At 45.2% G+C, this 15,996-nt stretch overlaps 1 long non-coding RNA gene across 1 annotated transcript; it reads left to right on the top strand.

The window, feature by feature from the left end:
- Positions 1 to 1,306: 1,306 nt before the first annotated feature.
- LOC121007704 lies at positions 1,307 to 14,522 on the top strand. The gene is made up of 3 exons (XR_005780459.1): positions 1,307 to 1,318; positions 4,778 to 4,784; positions 14,392 to 14,522. It is a non-coding gene; the product is annotated as an uncharacterized LOC121007704 (long non-coding RNA).
- The last annotated feature ends 1,474 nt before the right edge of the window (positions 14,523 to 15,996 follow it).

Raw genomic sequence — 15,996 nt, 5'->3', positions numbered from 1 at the left:
TTCTCTGCTGCTATGTCCAGGACACGATTTGAGGCCATCCTGCGTTTCCTGCACTTTAGCGACAACAGCACCTCTCGTCCCAGAGGCCACCCAGCTTTTGACCGGCTCCACAAAATTCGGCCCCTCATAGACAACCTTAACACCAAATTTGCAGATTTGTATACCCCTGAGCAAAACATCTGCGTAGACGAGTCCCTTATACATTTTACCGGGAGCCTTGGCTTCAAACAATACATCCCAAGCAAGCGTGCCCGGTATGGGGTCAAATTGTATAAGCTCTGTGAAAGGGCCACAGGCTATACCCACAAATTTCGGATCTATGAGGGAAAAGATCAGACCCTGGAGCCGGTCGGTTGCCCTGACTACCTGGGGAGCAGTGGGAAGACAGTCTGGGACTTGGTGTCACCCTTATTTGGCAAGGGGTACCATCTTTATGTGGACAATTTCTACACAAGTGTGGCCCTCTTTAGGCATTTGTTCCTAGAACAGATTGGCTGCTGTGGCACCGCGCGACCTAGTCGCCGGGGCTTCCCCCAACGGCTCGTTACCACCCGTCTTGCAAGGGGGGAGAGGGCTGCCTTGTGTAACCAAGAACTGCTCGCGGTGAAATGGAGAGACAAGCGTGACGTTTACATGCTCTGCTCCATTCACGCAGACACGACAATCCAAATTGAGCGAGCAACCCGTGTCATTGAAAAGCCCCTCTATGTCCATGACTATAATTTGCTCATGGGAGGGGTGGACTTCAATGACCAGATGTTGTCTCCGTATTTAGTTTCCCGACGCACCAGACGCTGGTATAAGAAGGTGTCTGTATATTTAATTCAATTGGCTCTGTACAATAGTTTTGTTCTCTACAGTAAGGCTGGGAGAACACGATCCTTCCTAAAATTCCAGGAAGAGATCATCGAGAACCTCCTGTATCCAGAAGGTTCCGTGGCCCCATCCACCAGTGTAGTTAGCCGTCTACACGAGCGACATTTCCCCAGTGTCGTTCCTGGTACCTCAACCCAACCGTCACCCCGAAAAAGATGTTGTGTCTGTAGCAGGAGTGGAATAAGGCGTGACACCCGCTATTTCTGTCCTGACTGTCCTGACCACCCTGCCCTATGCTTTGGAGAGTGTTTCCGGAAGTACCACACACAGGTACACTTAGCATAGGGATTGCATCTCACAGGACAGGCACACAGGGCTATTAGGGCCCTTTTACTCACAGCTGCTGCAAACCTCTCCTTTCACCTGGGATAAAGTGCATAACGTACTTCGCCACATCTTTGGGCGATTTGCGCTTTGCACATTGTCCCATGGGGAAGGAGAGGTTTGTCCTATAAAAGGTAAAAAAAATCAACAAAAATAAAAAAAAATGTAAGCAAAAAAGTTAACTTCAGTTCAAAAAGTTAAAAAAAAGTTTATATGTTCTGTCCAAAAGTTATTATAAAGTTAATAAAATTTATTGTGTTGCGGCCTGTTTTTTTCTTTTTTGTTTTGTTTTTTTTACCTTCCAGGTGGACCAACCGATGAACCAGCTGCAGCACTTATGTGCATTCTGACAGAAGCATTGCGCTGCTGTCAGATTACACACAAGTCGGTGTATGCGGCGCTGCAAGACGAGATTTCTCCTCTGCAGTAAAAGATACGTTTGCCGAGGCATATGAGCTGAGGAGGTGGCGGTGTTCATATGCTTTGGCAAACACTTTGTATATATATAAAAAAAAATAATAATCCCGGCAATGATTTATTCATCCACATCGATTGATGTGAATGGATAAATCTGGTTTGCCAGGCCATACGAGCTAAGTGGGTATGGATGTTGGGCGGAGCTCCTATGTCCTGGCAGACGCCTTTCCCCTCCTTTTTCTTTTTTTGGCAGAGATTTTTTTCATCCACATTGATCGATGCGAATGAAGAAATCTGTGCCGTTCATTTTTTTCTTTCAGCCCAGAGGCTGAACGGAAAAAAAAAATCTCATTACCCGTATGCTCAATATAAGGAGAATAGCAGAAACTCCTAATGCTGGCCATAGATGTAATGATTGCGGAGACCATCAAATGCCAGGGCAGTACAAACACCCCACAAATAACACCATTTTGGAAAGAAGACACCCCAAGGTATTCGCTGAGGGGCATATTGAGTCCATGAAAGATTGAAATTTTTGTCCCAAGTTAGCGGAAAGGGAGACTTTGTGAGAAAAAAACCAAAAATTTCCGCTTGTGCCAAAATTTCTTTTTTTCTATGAACTCGCCATGCCCCTCATTGAATACCTTGGGGTGTCTTCTTTCCAAAATTGGGTCACATGTGGGGTATTTATACTGCCCTGGCATTTTAGGGGCCCTAAAGCGTGAGAAGAAGTCTGGGATCCAAATGTCTAAAAATGCCCTCCTAAAAGGAATTTGGGCACCTTTGCGCATCTAGGCTGCAAAAAAGTGTCACACATGTGGTATCGCCGTACTCAGGAGAAGTTGGGCAATGTGTTTTGGGGTGTCATTTTACATATACCCATGCTGGGTGAGAGAAATATCTTGGTCAAATGCCAACTTTGTATAAAAAAATGGGAAAAGTCGTCTTTTGCCAAGATATTTCTCTCACCCAGCATGGATATATGTAAAATGACACCGCAAAACACATTGCCCAACTTCTCCTGAGTACGGAGATACCACATGTGTGACACTTTTTTGCAGCCTAGGTGGGCAAAGGGGCCCACATTCCAAAGAGCACCTTTCGGATTTCACCGGTCATTTTTTTACACATTTTGATTTCAAACTACTTACCACACATTTGGGCCCCTAGAATGCCAGGGCAGTATAACTACCCCACAAGTGACCCCATTTTGGAAAGAAGACACCCCAAGGTATTCCGTGAGGGGCATGGCGAGTTCCTAGAATTTTTTATTTTTTGTCACAAGTTAGTGGAATATGAGACTTTGTAAGAAAAAAAAAAAAAATCATCATTTTCCGCTAACTTGTGACAAAAAATAAAAAATTCTAGGAACTCGCCATGCCCCTCACGGAATACCTTGGGGTGTCTTCTTTCCAAAATGGGGTCACTTGTGGGGTAGTTATACTGCCCTGGCATTCTAGGGGCCCAAATGTGTGGTAAGAAGTTTGAAATCAAAATGTGTAAAAAATGACCGGTGAAATCCGAAAGGTGCTCTTTGGAATGTGGGCCCCTTTGCCCACCTAGGCTGCAAAAAAGTGTCACACATGTGGTATCTCCGTACTCAGGAGAAGTTGGGCAATGTTTTTTGGGGTGTCATTTTACATATACCCATGCTGGGTGAGAGAAATATCTTGGCAAAAGGCAACTTTTCCCATTTTTTTTTATACAAAGTTGGCATTTGACCAAGATATTTCTCTCACCCAGCATGGGTATATGTAAAATGACACCCCAAAACACATTGCCCAACTTCTCCTGAGTACGGAGATACCAGATGTGTGACACTTTTTTGCAGCCTAGGTGGGCAAAGGGGCCCATATTCCAAAGCGCACCTTTTGGATTTCACCGGCCATTTTTTACAGATTTTGATTTCAAACTTCTTACCACACATTTGGGCCCCTAGAATGCCAGGGCAGTATAACTACCCCACAAGTGACCCCATTTTGGAAAGAAGACACCCCAAGGTATTCGCTGATGGGCATAGTAAGTTCATAGAAGTTTTTATTTTTTGTCACAAGTTAGTGGAATATGAGACTTTGTAAGAAAAAAAAAAAATCATAATTTTCCACTAACTTGTGACAAAAAATAAAAAGTTCTACGAACTCACTATGCCCATCAGCGAATACCTTAGGGTGTCTACTTTCCGAAATGGGGTCATTTGTGGGGTGTTTGTACTGTCTGGGCATTGTAGAACCTCAGGAAACATGACAGGTGCTCAGAAAGTCAGAGCTGCTTCAAAAAGCGGAAATTCACATTTTTGTACCATAGTTTGTAAACGCTATAACTTTTACCCAAACCATTTTTTTTTACCCAAACATTTTTTTTTTTATCAAAGACATGTAGAACAATAAATTTATGTCACGGATGGTGTACAGGAAACAAGACAATGCAATATCATCAATGACTCACTGGATCCACAACTAAGGAACAAAAGGGAGACCCCTGCATGAGACCTGCCACTCTCCCTGACTGCTCAGCCTATGCGAACACCCCAAAGGTGGATGGGCGCATATCCACGTACCTGGGTTTTCTAATACCTGAAGACCCTACAATAGTGAGGGGACACGACCACCGGCTCCCTACACTAGACACGGAGGGAGTCAGGGTCTCCTGAAATCCAGCAGACAGAAAATCACAAATAAAGGAACAGTACTTATCTTGCAGAGGACTGGGAAATGGGAACAGCATGCACACACACTCCAGGAAGTTGTATAAGCCGCACACTACTGCATTATGGGGAGGAACTTAAAGGGAAGCAATCAGTCCAACTGCATGACAGCTGAGATAGACTAACGAGATGAGGAACTGAAACCAAAACAAAGAAACTCAAGGAGGAGGATCTGGAAGGCTCCTGTCAGAGCTTCTCAGCTGTCTGGTTGTGACAATTTAGAGCAAAATTTATATATGGATGTCGTTTTTTTTGCAAAATTTTACAACTGAAAGTGAAAAATGAAATTTTTTTGCAAAAAAATCGTTAAATTTCGATTAATAACAAAAAAAGTAAAAATGTCAGCAGCAATGAAATACCACCAAATGAAAGCTCTATTAGTGAGAAGAAAAGGAGGTAAAATTCATTTGGGTGGTAAGTTGCATGACCGAGCAATAAACGGTCAAAGTACTGTAGGTCAGAAGTGTAAAAAGTGGCCTGGTCATTAAGGGTGTTTAAGCTATAGGGGCTGAGGTGGTTAAAGCCTTTAGATGCCGTGCTCAAGTGCGACCACGGCATCAAAACAGCAAAAAACCTGGAAGCGTGTGCTTTCCTGGTTAAGACCGTCACCCCCGTGCAGAAATCGGGGATGCCGGTCATGAGTTCTAATACGCTGAGTTGTCATAAATCTGAGTAATGTGTTTTGTAGCCTCCTTTAGGGGCTATAAAAAAAGTTAAAAAAATAAATAAAAAAAGTTAAAATATAAAAATTTAAAAAATATTAAAATTTAAGTCACTCCCCTTTTCCCTAAAATAAAAAATAAATACAAAAACAATAGAAATATAAAAATTATGGGCATTGACGCATCCGAAAATGCCTGTACTATTAAAATATAAAAATATTTATCCCATACAGTGAATGGTGTAATGGAAAAAAGTATCAAAACTGCAGATTCTCCATTTTTTCATCGCTTCTCTTACCCAAAAACATGTTATAAAATGTGATCAAAAAGTCACACACACTCCAAAAAGGTATCGATAAAAACTACAGATCGTCCTGCAAAAAAGGAGCCCCCACACAGCTCAAATAACTATAAAAAAAAGTTATAGGGGGCCAGAATATAGCGATGTAGAAAGAAAAAATTTTTGGAAAGTTTTTATTATTTTTTTAATATTAAAACACAAAAACCCTACACATTTGTGGTATTGTTGTAATTGTACTCATCCAGAGAATGAAAGGTAGAGGTCAGTTTTTCTGCATAGAGAAAGCCGTAGCGACAAAACCCATAATACTGTGGCTTTCCAACTTCACCCCATTTGGAATTTTTTCCCGCTTCCCCCTACATTGTATCCCATATTAAATCGTGGTTTTAAAAAGTACAATTTATCCCTGAAAAAACCATGCCCTCTTACGCTATGTGAAAAATAAAAAAGATATGGCTCTTGAAAAACAGGGAAGAAAAACGAAAAAAAATGAAAAAAGCTCCGGAATCCAAGGGGTTAAGAGGTGTCTTCCTTTAGCACCTTGTCATTTCTTTCGGGAACCACTCTTTTGACGATCTGGCCGACTTTCATTTTACCCCAAGGGAACCGGACTTCTACTGTCTCGTAACGTATTAAGTTCTATTTCTTTTCTCCCTTTTATTTTCAAACAGTTACTTTTCGCGTTGTATTTGTACGTCTCTGCAGTGACCGCGGTTTGTCCGGTGGATAGTAGAAGGTCACTTTAATAACAGCCGTCTCGTGCTCTAAACAATTCCATGGCCTTAGGAGACGCGTTACGTACAATTGTGTATTAACTAGGGATGAGCGAATCGACTTCTGATAAAACATCCGAAGTCGATTCGCATAAAACTTTGTTCCTGCTCCGTACAGTATTAGAATGTATTGGCTCCTATGAGCTGAAGTTATTGCTTTGTGAAGTCTTGTGAGACTTCCCGTAATAACTTCATAAATTAATTTGTACTGTAAAAAAACATTTCCCGAACTCGGGTTTGGTTCCAAGTGGTATCTTGGATCCATCTGCGGCAACCGCAAGGATGGTGCTCGTGCATTGGGGACGGCAAATTGCGGACCCCAATGCACGGAGCGGCCGGAACACGTTTATGTACATAAGCCCTAAGTCGTGATCCTGACAGGGTTAATATTCATAGACAAGCAGTTTCACAAATGGAAAGTGAAAATAAAGCCAGTGGCGCTCATTTCTTGGAAATCATCTGTGATCCAGATTTCACTCTGCCTCGTTTTCCTCCATATATGCACAGGTACCAGAGGTCACTCTGCCTCGTTTCCCTCTATATAGACGGGAGTCACTGGGTCCTCTCCCTGTGCGGTGCAATCCTCTGCAGAGATCTGTTGGGTTGTGCGGTGCAATCCTCTGCAGAGATCTGTTGGGTTGTGCGGTGCAATCCTCTGCAGAGATCTGTTGGGTGTCGGCGCTGCTGCTGGTGAGTCTGTCCAGACACTTCTCCTTGAAATGTTCCCCTCGTTGTAGACTTCTCTCTTTTCTTGCCCGGCGGTCACACAGGAAGCTGATGCCGCAGGGTTTAGTGCAGTTTGTGGAGGAAGAGAAAGTGTAACGGATGGATCGACACCGTCCGCACCGCCTGGCTCTGGTAAAATACTGCATCAAAAAGAAGAGAAGTCTGGGGCTGACATATTCGCTGCATGATGAGTTTACTGCAACTTTGCATCAGAAAGTGCTTTGCACGAAGCGTCTTTGTGGAAACCACTAATAAAAATGGCACAAAAACTCTCCAAAACAATGGGGGTCTTTTACAGAGATCACTGAATGGATATTTTGTGATTTAGATAATTAATCGCATCCGCACATTTGGCTATCCTTTTCAGGATGTCCTGGTGGTAGATGTGGTCTGCTGCGGGCATCCTCCCCCCTAAAAAAGGGGATTGCTATTGGCAACGGACCACATGTGCAGGATTTGCTCCCCAGGTTAGGAATGTGCAACAGCATTTGGGGTTTGAGCATTTTTCTGCCTTTTTAGACCACTGTTCTGTGTAGGATGTTTTTGTGGCACATGTGGTCCGCTGCGGGCATCCTCCACTGTATACATTTTTGCTGGGGATTGCTGTTAGCAACGGATCACGTGTGCAGGATTCGCTCCCCCGGATAGAAGTGCGCTACAGGATATGGGGTTCGGAGCATCTCCTGCTTTGTAAGACCACTTTATTCTGTGATTTTGTCTGTATGTGTCTGCCTGGAGGTGGGGCAACTCCAGGTCTGAATGTGCTTGATCTATGGGTAACATTCAGGTGCATCGGTGTGGCCTGCGTCACATGAGCCAGTGATAGGTGGGACTCACAGCCCCCTGCCTCCTCCCATTGTATGTGTGATTTCACACTGGAGGTAACTGGGAGCTACTGGCTGTGTTCTGGACTTCATGCCCCTATCTGTAATTGCCCATACGGCATAGGTAGGTTAGTGTTAGGTCCCGTGCCATATTGAGAGACCTTGACGGGGTGCGCGGGCTCCGGTATGTTCTTGATATATGACTATATTGGCAAGAGTCTCATTTTAAGATCAGTGTGAGGGTTTAGCCAAATATTGTCAATTGCATTTACCATTGTAACATAGTAAGGCTACTTTCACAATTGCGTTCAGAGCGGATCCGTCTGGTATTTGTACAGACGGATCCGCTCCTATAATGCAAACGATGGTGTCCGTTCAGACGGAACCGTCTGCATTATATTTGACTAAAAAAGTCTAAGTACAATTTGTATTCAGACGGATCCGTCCAGACTTTACATTGAAAGTCAATGGGGGGCGGATCCGTTTGAAAAATGCACCATATTGTGTCACCTTCAAACGGATCCGTCCCCATTGACTTCCATTGTAAGTCTGGACGGATCCGTTTGCCTCCGCACGGCCAGGCGGACACCTGAGCGCTGCAAGCTGCGTTCAGGTGTCCGCCTGCTGAGCGGAGCGGAGGACAAACGGTGCCAGACTGAGGCATTCTGAGCGGATCCACATCCACTCAGAATGCATTAGGGCTGGACGGATCCGTTCGGGGCCGCTTGTGAGACCCTTCAAACGGAACTCACAAGCGGAGCCCCAAACGCTAATGTGAAAGTAGCCTAACATAGTACATAAGGCCGAAAAAAGACATTTGTCCATCCAGTTCGGCCTGTTATCCTGCAAGTTGATCCAGAGGAAGGCAAAAAACCCTGTGAGGTAGAAGCCAATTTTCCCCACTTTAGGGGATTAAAAATTCCTTCCCGACTCCAATCAGGCATCAGAATAACTCCCTGGATCAACGACCCCTCTCTAGTAGCTATAGCCTACAATTGTAGTGCACCAATACTTTGTCCATTCTGTGATTTAGATAATCACATCCGCACATTTGGCTATCCTTTTCAGGATGTCCTGGTGGTAGATGTGGTCTGCCGTGGGCATCACCCCCCATCCCCCAAAAAAAGGGGATTGCTATTGGCAACGGACCACATGTGCAGGATTTGCTCCCCCGGTTAGGAATGTGCAACAGCATTTGGGGTTTGAGCATTTTTATGCCTAAAGACCACTTTATTCTGTCATTTACAGACACTGGATCATTAGGCTACTTTCACACTTGCGTTCGGAGTTCCGTTTGAAGGCTCTCACAAGCGGCCCCGAACGGATCCGTCCAGCCCCAATGCATTCTGAGTGGACGCGGATCCACTCAGAATGCATCAGTTTGGCACCGTTTGGCCTCCGCTCCGCTCAGCAGGCGGACCCCTGAACGCTGCTTGCAGCGTTCGGGTGTCCGCCTGGCCGTGCGGAGCCAAACGGATCCGTCCAGACTTACAATGTAAGTCAATGGGACGGATCCGTTTGACATTGACACTATATGGTGCAATTTCAAACGGATCCGTCCCCCATTGACTTTCTATGTAAAGTCTGGACGGATCCGTCTGAGCAACTTTTAGACTTAGATTTTTTTCTGAAATATAATGCAGACGGATCCGTTCTGAACGCAAGTGTGAAAGTAGCCTTCAATCTTTGTTTCTCTCTGTGCTGCCAGAGGATCCAACTAATATATGATGAGGTGAGCGTCAGGAGTGAAAACTACTGCAGCCCCAAACTGACACCGACTGATACTGACTGACACCGACTGATACTGACTGATACTGACTGACACCGACTGATACTGACTGACACCAACTGATACTGACTGACACTGACTGATACCGACTGACACTGACTGATACCGACTGACACCGACTGATACTGACTGACACCGACTGATACTGACTGATACTGACTGACACCGACTGATACTGACTGACACCAACTGATACTGACTGACACTGACTGACACTGACTGATACCGACTGACACTGACTGATACCGACTGACACCGACTGATACCGACTGACACCGACTGATACTGACTGACACCGACTGATACTGACTGACACTGACTGACACTGACTGATACCGACTGATACCGACTGATACCGACTGACACCGACTGATACTGACTGACACCGACTGACACCGACTGACTAGAAAAAATACAATGCAGCAGCACTCTGCAAACCAAATAAAGTACAATAATGCCATAGTAATAGACCAATGAGTTAATACAATAGAGGGGGGCGCACACTGGCCACAATGAGTTAATACAATAGAGAGAGGGAGGGGGGGGGGGGCCCTGCTGCCTGGCAGCCCCTGATCTCTTACAGGGGGCTATGATACGCACAATTAACCCCTGAGGTGCTGCCAGGGGGCAGTCATGTACACAGTTCGTAGTATATTCTAACTAGAAGTGTCCCCATCACCATGGGAACGCCTCTGTGTTAGAATATACTGTCGGATATGAGTTTTCACATGTAACTCAAATCCGACGGTATATTCTAACATAGAGGCGTTCCCATGGTGATGGGGATGCTTCAAGTTAAAATATACCATCGGATTGGAGAAAACTCAGATCCGATGGTATAATAGGGACTCCTGACTTTACATAGAAAGTCAATGGCAATTGCACCATATTGTGTCAACGTCAAACGGATCCGTCCCCATTGACTTGCATTGTAAGTCAGGACGGATCCGTTTGAGTCCACACGGCCAGGCGGACACCAAAACGATTTTTTCTTCATGTCCGTAGATCCTCCAAAAATCAAGGAAGACCCACGGAAGAAAAAACGGACACGGATCACGGACCTACGGACCCCGTTTTTGCGGACCTTAAAAAAAAACGGTCGTGTGCATGAGGCCCAAAATGGTATCGATAAAAACTACAGATCGTCCTGCAAAAAAGGAGCCCCCACACAGCTCAGTACAAATAACTATAAAAAAAGTTATAGGGGGCCAGAATATACTGATGTACAAAGAAAAAAAGTTTTTATTATTTTTTTTATATTAAAACACAAAAACCCTACACATTTGTGGTATTGTTGTAATTGTACTCATCCAGAGAATGAAAGGTAGAGGTCAGTTTTTCTGCATAGAGAAAGCCGTAGCGACAAAACCCATAATACTGTGGCTTTCCAACTTCACCCCATTTGGAATTTTTTCCCGCTTCCCCCTACATTGTATCCCATATTAAATTGTGGTTTTAAAAAGTACAACTTATCCCTGAAAAAAACATGGCCTCTTACGGCTATGTGAAAAATAAAAAAGTTATGGCTCTTGAAAAACAGGGAAGAAAAATGGAAAAACGAAAAAAGCTCCGGAATCCAAGGGGTTAAGAGGTGTCTTCCTTTAGCACCTTGTCATTTCTTTCGGGAACCACTCTTTTGACGATCTGGCCGACTTTCATTTTACCCCAAGGGAACCGGACTTCTACTGTCTCGTAACATATTAAGTTCTATTTCTTTTCTCCCTTTTATTTTCAAACAGTTACTTTTTGCGTTGTATTTGTACGTCTCTGCAGTGACCGCGGTTTGTCCGGTGGATAGTAGAAGGTCACTTTAATAACAGCCGTCTCGTGCTCTAAACAATTCCATGGCCTTAGGAGACGCGTTACGTACAATTGTGTATTAACTAGGGATGAGCGAATCGACTTCTGATAAAACATCCGAAGTCGATTTGCATAAAACTTTGTTCCTGCTCCGTACAGTATTAGAATGTATTGGCTCCTATGAGCTGAAGTTATTGCTTTGTGAAGTCTTGTGAGACTTCCCGTAATAACTTCATAAATTAATTTGTACTGTAAAAAAACATTTCCCGAACTCGGGTTTGGTTCCAAGTGGTATCTTTGGATCCATCTGCGGCAACCGCAAGGATGGTGCTCGTGCATTGGGGACGGCAAATTGCGGACCCCAATGCACGGAGCGGCCGGAACACGTTTATGTACATAAGCCCTAAGTCGTGATCCTGACAGGGTTAATATTCATAGACAAGCAGTTTCACAAATGGAAAGTGAAAATAAAACCAGTGGCGCTCATTTCTTGGAAATCATCTGTGATCCGGATTTCACTCTGCCTCGCTTCCCTCCATATAGACGGGTGTCACTGGGTCCTCTCCCTGTGCGGTGCAATCCTCTGCAGAGATCTGTTGGGTTGTGCGGTGCAATCCTCTGCAGAGATCTGTTGGGTTGTGCGGTGCAATCCTCTGCAGAGATCTGTTGGGTGTCGGTGCAATCCTCTGCAGAGATCTGTTGGGTTGTGCGGTGCAATCCTCTGCAGAGATCTGTTGGGTGTCGGTGCAATCCTCTGCAGAGATCTGTTGGGTTGTGCGGTGCAATCCTCTGCAGAGATCTGTTGGGTGTCGGTGCTGCTGCTGCATTGGGTGAGTCTCTCCAGACACTTCTCCATGAAATGTTCCCCTCGTTGTAGACTTCTCTCTTTTCTTGCTCGGCGGTCACACAGGAAGCTGATGCCGCAGTTTGTGAAGGAAGGGAAAGTGTAACGGATGGATCGACACCGTCCGCACCGCCTGGCTCTGGTAAAATACTGCACTCAAAGCTGCCTTTGTGAATCCAGCCCAGGACTCTTTCACACACAAGCTACTTCTTCAGCAACACCCCCCTCCTCCCCCCATAAATAATGCCACAAATTTCTAGCATTTTGTATTTTACAAGAGTTTTTTTCTTACTGACCATTTTCTACAGAAATTTTTTGGCCATTTTTGAAGTCCCATAGAGAAGTCTGGGGCTGACATATTCGCTGCATGATGAGTTTACTGCAACTTTGCTTCAGAAAGTGCTTTGCACGAAGCGTCTTTGTGGAAACCACTAATAAAAATGGCACAAAAACTCTCCAAAACAATGGGGGTCTTTTACAGAGATCACTGAATGGATATTGGCAACGGACCACATGTGCAGGATTTGCTCCCCAGGTTAGGAATGTGCAACAGCATTTGGGGTTTGAGCATTTTTATGCCTAAAGACCACTTTATTCTGTCATTTACAGACACTGGATTATTAGGCTACTTTCACACTTGCGTTCGGGGTTCCGCTTGTAAGTTCCGTTTGAAGGCTCTCACAAGCGGCCCCGAACGCATCCGTACTGCCCTAATGCATTCTGAGTGGATGCGGATCCGCTCAGAATGCATCAGTCTGGCAGCGTTCAGCCTCCGCTCCGCTCAGCAGACGGACATCCGAACGCAGCTTGCAGCGTTCAGGTGTCCGCCTGGCCGTGCGGAGCCAAACGGATCCGTCCAGACTTACAATGTAAGTCAATGGGGACGGATCCGTTTGAAGTTGCCACAATATGGTGCAATTGCAAACGGATCTGTCCCCCATTGACTTTCAATGTAAAGTCTGGACGGATCCGTCTGACTAACTTTTAGACTTATATTTTTTTCTGAAATATAATGCAGACGGATCCGTTCTGAACGGATCCCAACGTCTGCATTATAGGAGCGGATCCGTCTGAGCAGACACCAGACGGAACCGCTCCGAACGCAAGTGTGAAAGTAGCCTTCAATCTTTGTTTCTCTCTGTGCTGCCAGAGGATCCAACTAATATATGATGAGGTGAGCGTCAGGAGTGAAAACTACTGCAGCCCCAAACTGACACCGACTGATACTGACTGATATCGACTGACTGACACCGACTCACTAGAAAAAATACAATGCAGCAGCACTCTGCAAACCAAATAAAGTACAATAATGCCATAGTAATAGAAAATGCTTATTTTGTAAATTTGAGATTCTTGGCAAATACATTTTGTACAAAATAATTTGAGCCCGTCTGCCGGCGTCAAAGCGATCTCTGTAAGACGGGAACCTAACACTAAATACTACCTGTTAGGCGCCATAACGGCCACCATAAAATTCAGGGACTGCAGGTTCCACGTGCATGCTGGGTCCACTCTGCTTTTTATCATTTTTTTTGCCAAAATGGCCTCCATTAAATTCAGGGAATGCAGGTACCAACATGCATGCTGAGCCCACCCTATACCTCTACTGGTGCCAGACAGCCCCCAACGAATGCAATTAGAGTTCACCCTATACCTCTCCTGGTGCCAAAAGGGGTTGTCCAGGTTGAGAGCTGAACCCGGACATATCCCCATTTTCACCCAGGCAGCCCCCCTGACTTGAGCATCGGAGCAGTTCATGTTCCGATGCTCTCCTTTGCCCTGCGCGATTTAGCATTTTCAGGAGTTACGGAGAACCGGGCTCTCCATGGGGATGCCAGGAAGCCTGGTGACATCACCGGCACTGATGGGAGGGCTTTAGCGCTGTCCTAGCCAGTAAAATGGCTAGGCCAGCGCTAAAGACCGCCCATCAGAGCCGGTGACGTCACCGAACACACTGGGCCAGTCAATTAGCCTGTTAGCAGCTGATTTACAGCCTGTGCTCCCATAATACACTCCCCCGACACACACACAGATAGTCATGAAGAGCAGCGTCCGGACAGAGAGGGTGCGGGAGGAGGTTTTCATCCAGTCTGGAACCTGCCGGCTAGCTCTGTAGTGTACGGGAGCTGTAATGCCCGTCACTACAGAAGGGTCACTTGTGTGCTGTCGTTTCCCCTTATTTATGGGGAGGTTGGTATAAGTCATCTTCATAATGTAATGCTATGTATTTCCCTGTTACTGTGAAATTTGCATGTGCAGGCCTGCTAGGGGTGTCATTCCAGCTCTTAGTCACTAGAGGGAGCTAGGGAGCCCTAGTTTATATAAGGCCCAGTCAGGGAAGGGAAAGTTAGTTTAGACCGTGTCTGAGAAAATGCCAGGCCATGGGCCTGTGAGAGCAGAGCAGGCCTGGAGCCTGCAGACTAGGAGAGGGTATTGCAGTCCCTGTAACCGGGTTCCAGATCCAAGGAGAAGGTTCCCCTCCTGAGTCCATATTTGCAGGAACACCACGGTTAACCAGCCTGAGGACACTGAGAGCAGAGTCAAGTCTAGGAAAGCAAGAGGTACTACAGACAGCAGAGGAGGTACTTGATATTTATAGACCCAAGGATATACGCCAGAGCTAGGGCATCGGGCCTTGGAGAAGAGTTTCCATGTTCCAGGATCAGTCAGGAATAGAGTGCAAGCCGCCTGTACTGCAAGTCCTGTGTTTAACCCTCTGAAATCACCTTGCTACATATGGCCTGCATTAAATGTACCAAAACTAACTGTCTTCAAACGAACTGCGTTTCCAACTATGTCCGTGTATGTCGACCACTGGAGAACAAGTAAAGCATAAGTTCTGTTTTATTATTACGTGGTTCCTCAGTTATTCCTGCTATCAGCAAACGGTGTGCCACCGTACAATTGGCACTGGCGTCACGTACTTCAAAGGGACCTTGCCCCAGGCACATAAAACACCTGCAACATCCAGGGCACCTCATCCAACATCAGGCCTGGTCCCTAAATACAGAGTGTGCCCCAGAGGACTTTTGTGCCAGCCTCTCCTTCACTGCTGTATGCCTGCCCAGGGTTTCCATACATAACTGTGAGTAACCCTCGCTTGCCATTGACCGTGATCTCACATTCGCATTACCCTGCAGGTCTGGCGTACCGCAGCTCTCCCCCCAGTTCTCCCAGCTATGCTGCATAAAAAGTCAGTGTATGTGTGTGTAAAGTGAATGTAATTATGTGCATATGTGTGTCAAGTGTATATTATGAGTTTTTATGTAGGTATATGTGTGCGTGTATATATTTATATTTATATATACACACACTGTATGTATACTCTTATGTATGACTGTTTATAATGTATATGTATGAGTATATACTGTAAAATGTATGTTCATATTGTATAGATGTCTAGATACTGTATATACAATAGAAATATATATTCTGTTATGGAAGTTAACAATAGGCAGAAGTGCTCAGTTGAGCGTTGTTCCTCCTCACTAGCTGAAGACTCGGTAAGGCCTCATGCACACGACCGTAACTGTTTGCTGTCCACAAAACACGGATCCTGGCCATGAGCACGCCAACTGTTTTTTCCAGTCTAGAGAAAAGAACATGTTCTGTTTTTATGGAGGGACACGGAACAGAAGTACGGATGTGGACAGCTCATGGTGTGCTGTCAGCATTTTTGCGGCCCGGGAGAAAGACGCCAGCCGATCTGATATTGATGACCTATCCTAACGATAATCTTATACACCTTGCTGGTTCTGTATTACACTGCAGTTTCTCTGCACGATAATCTGCATGGAAAAACCATATGTAATCCGCAATGCAGGCTGTGTGTGAATGTGTTGTTTGTGCAATATTTATTTTGTGGCCCCACTTAAAATTTTGCCCAGGGCCACACTTTGTCTAAAACCGGCCCTGCAGCCAATATAGCCCTAGATATCCTTCTCTGCATCCTTCTC

Source organism: Bufo bufo, chromosome 7 (assembly GCF_905171765.1).
Source record: "Bufo bufo chromosome 7, aBufBuf1.1, whole genome shotgun sequence".
Taxonomy (NCBI): Eukaryota; Metazoa; Chordata; class Amphibia; order Anura; family Bufonidae; genus Bufo; species Bufo bufo.
The sequence above is the reverse complement of the archived record's forward strand: the minus strand, read 5'-3'. Positions and strand labels throughout refer to the sequence as shown.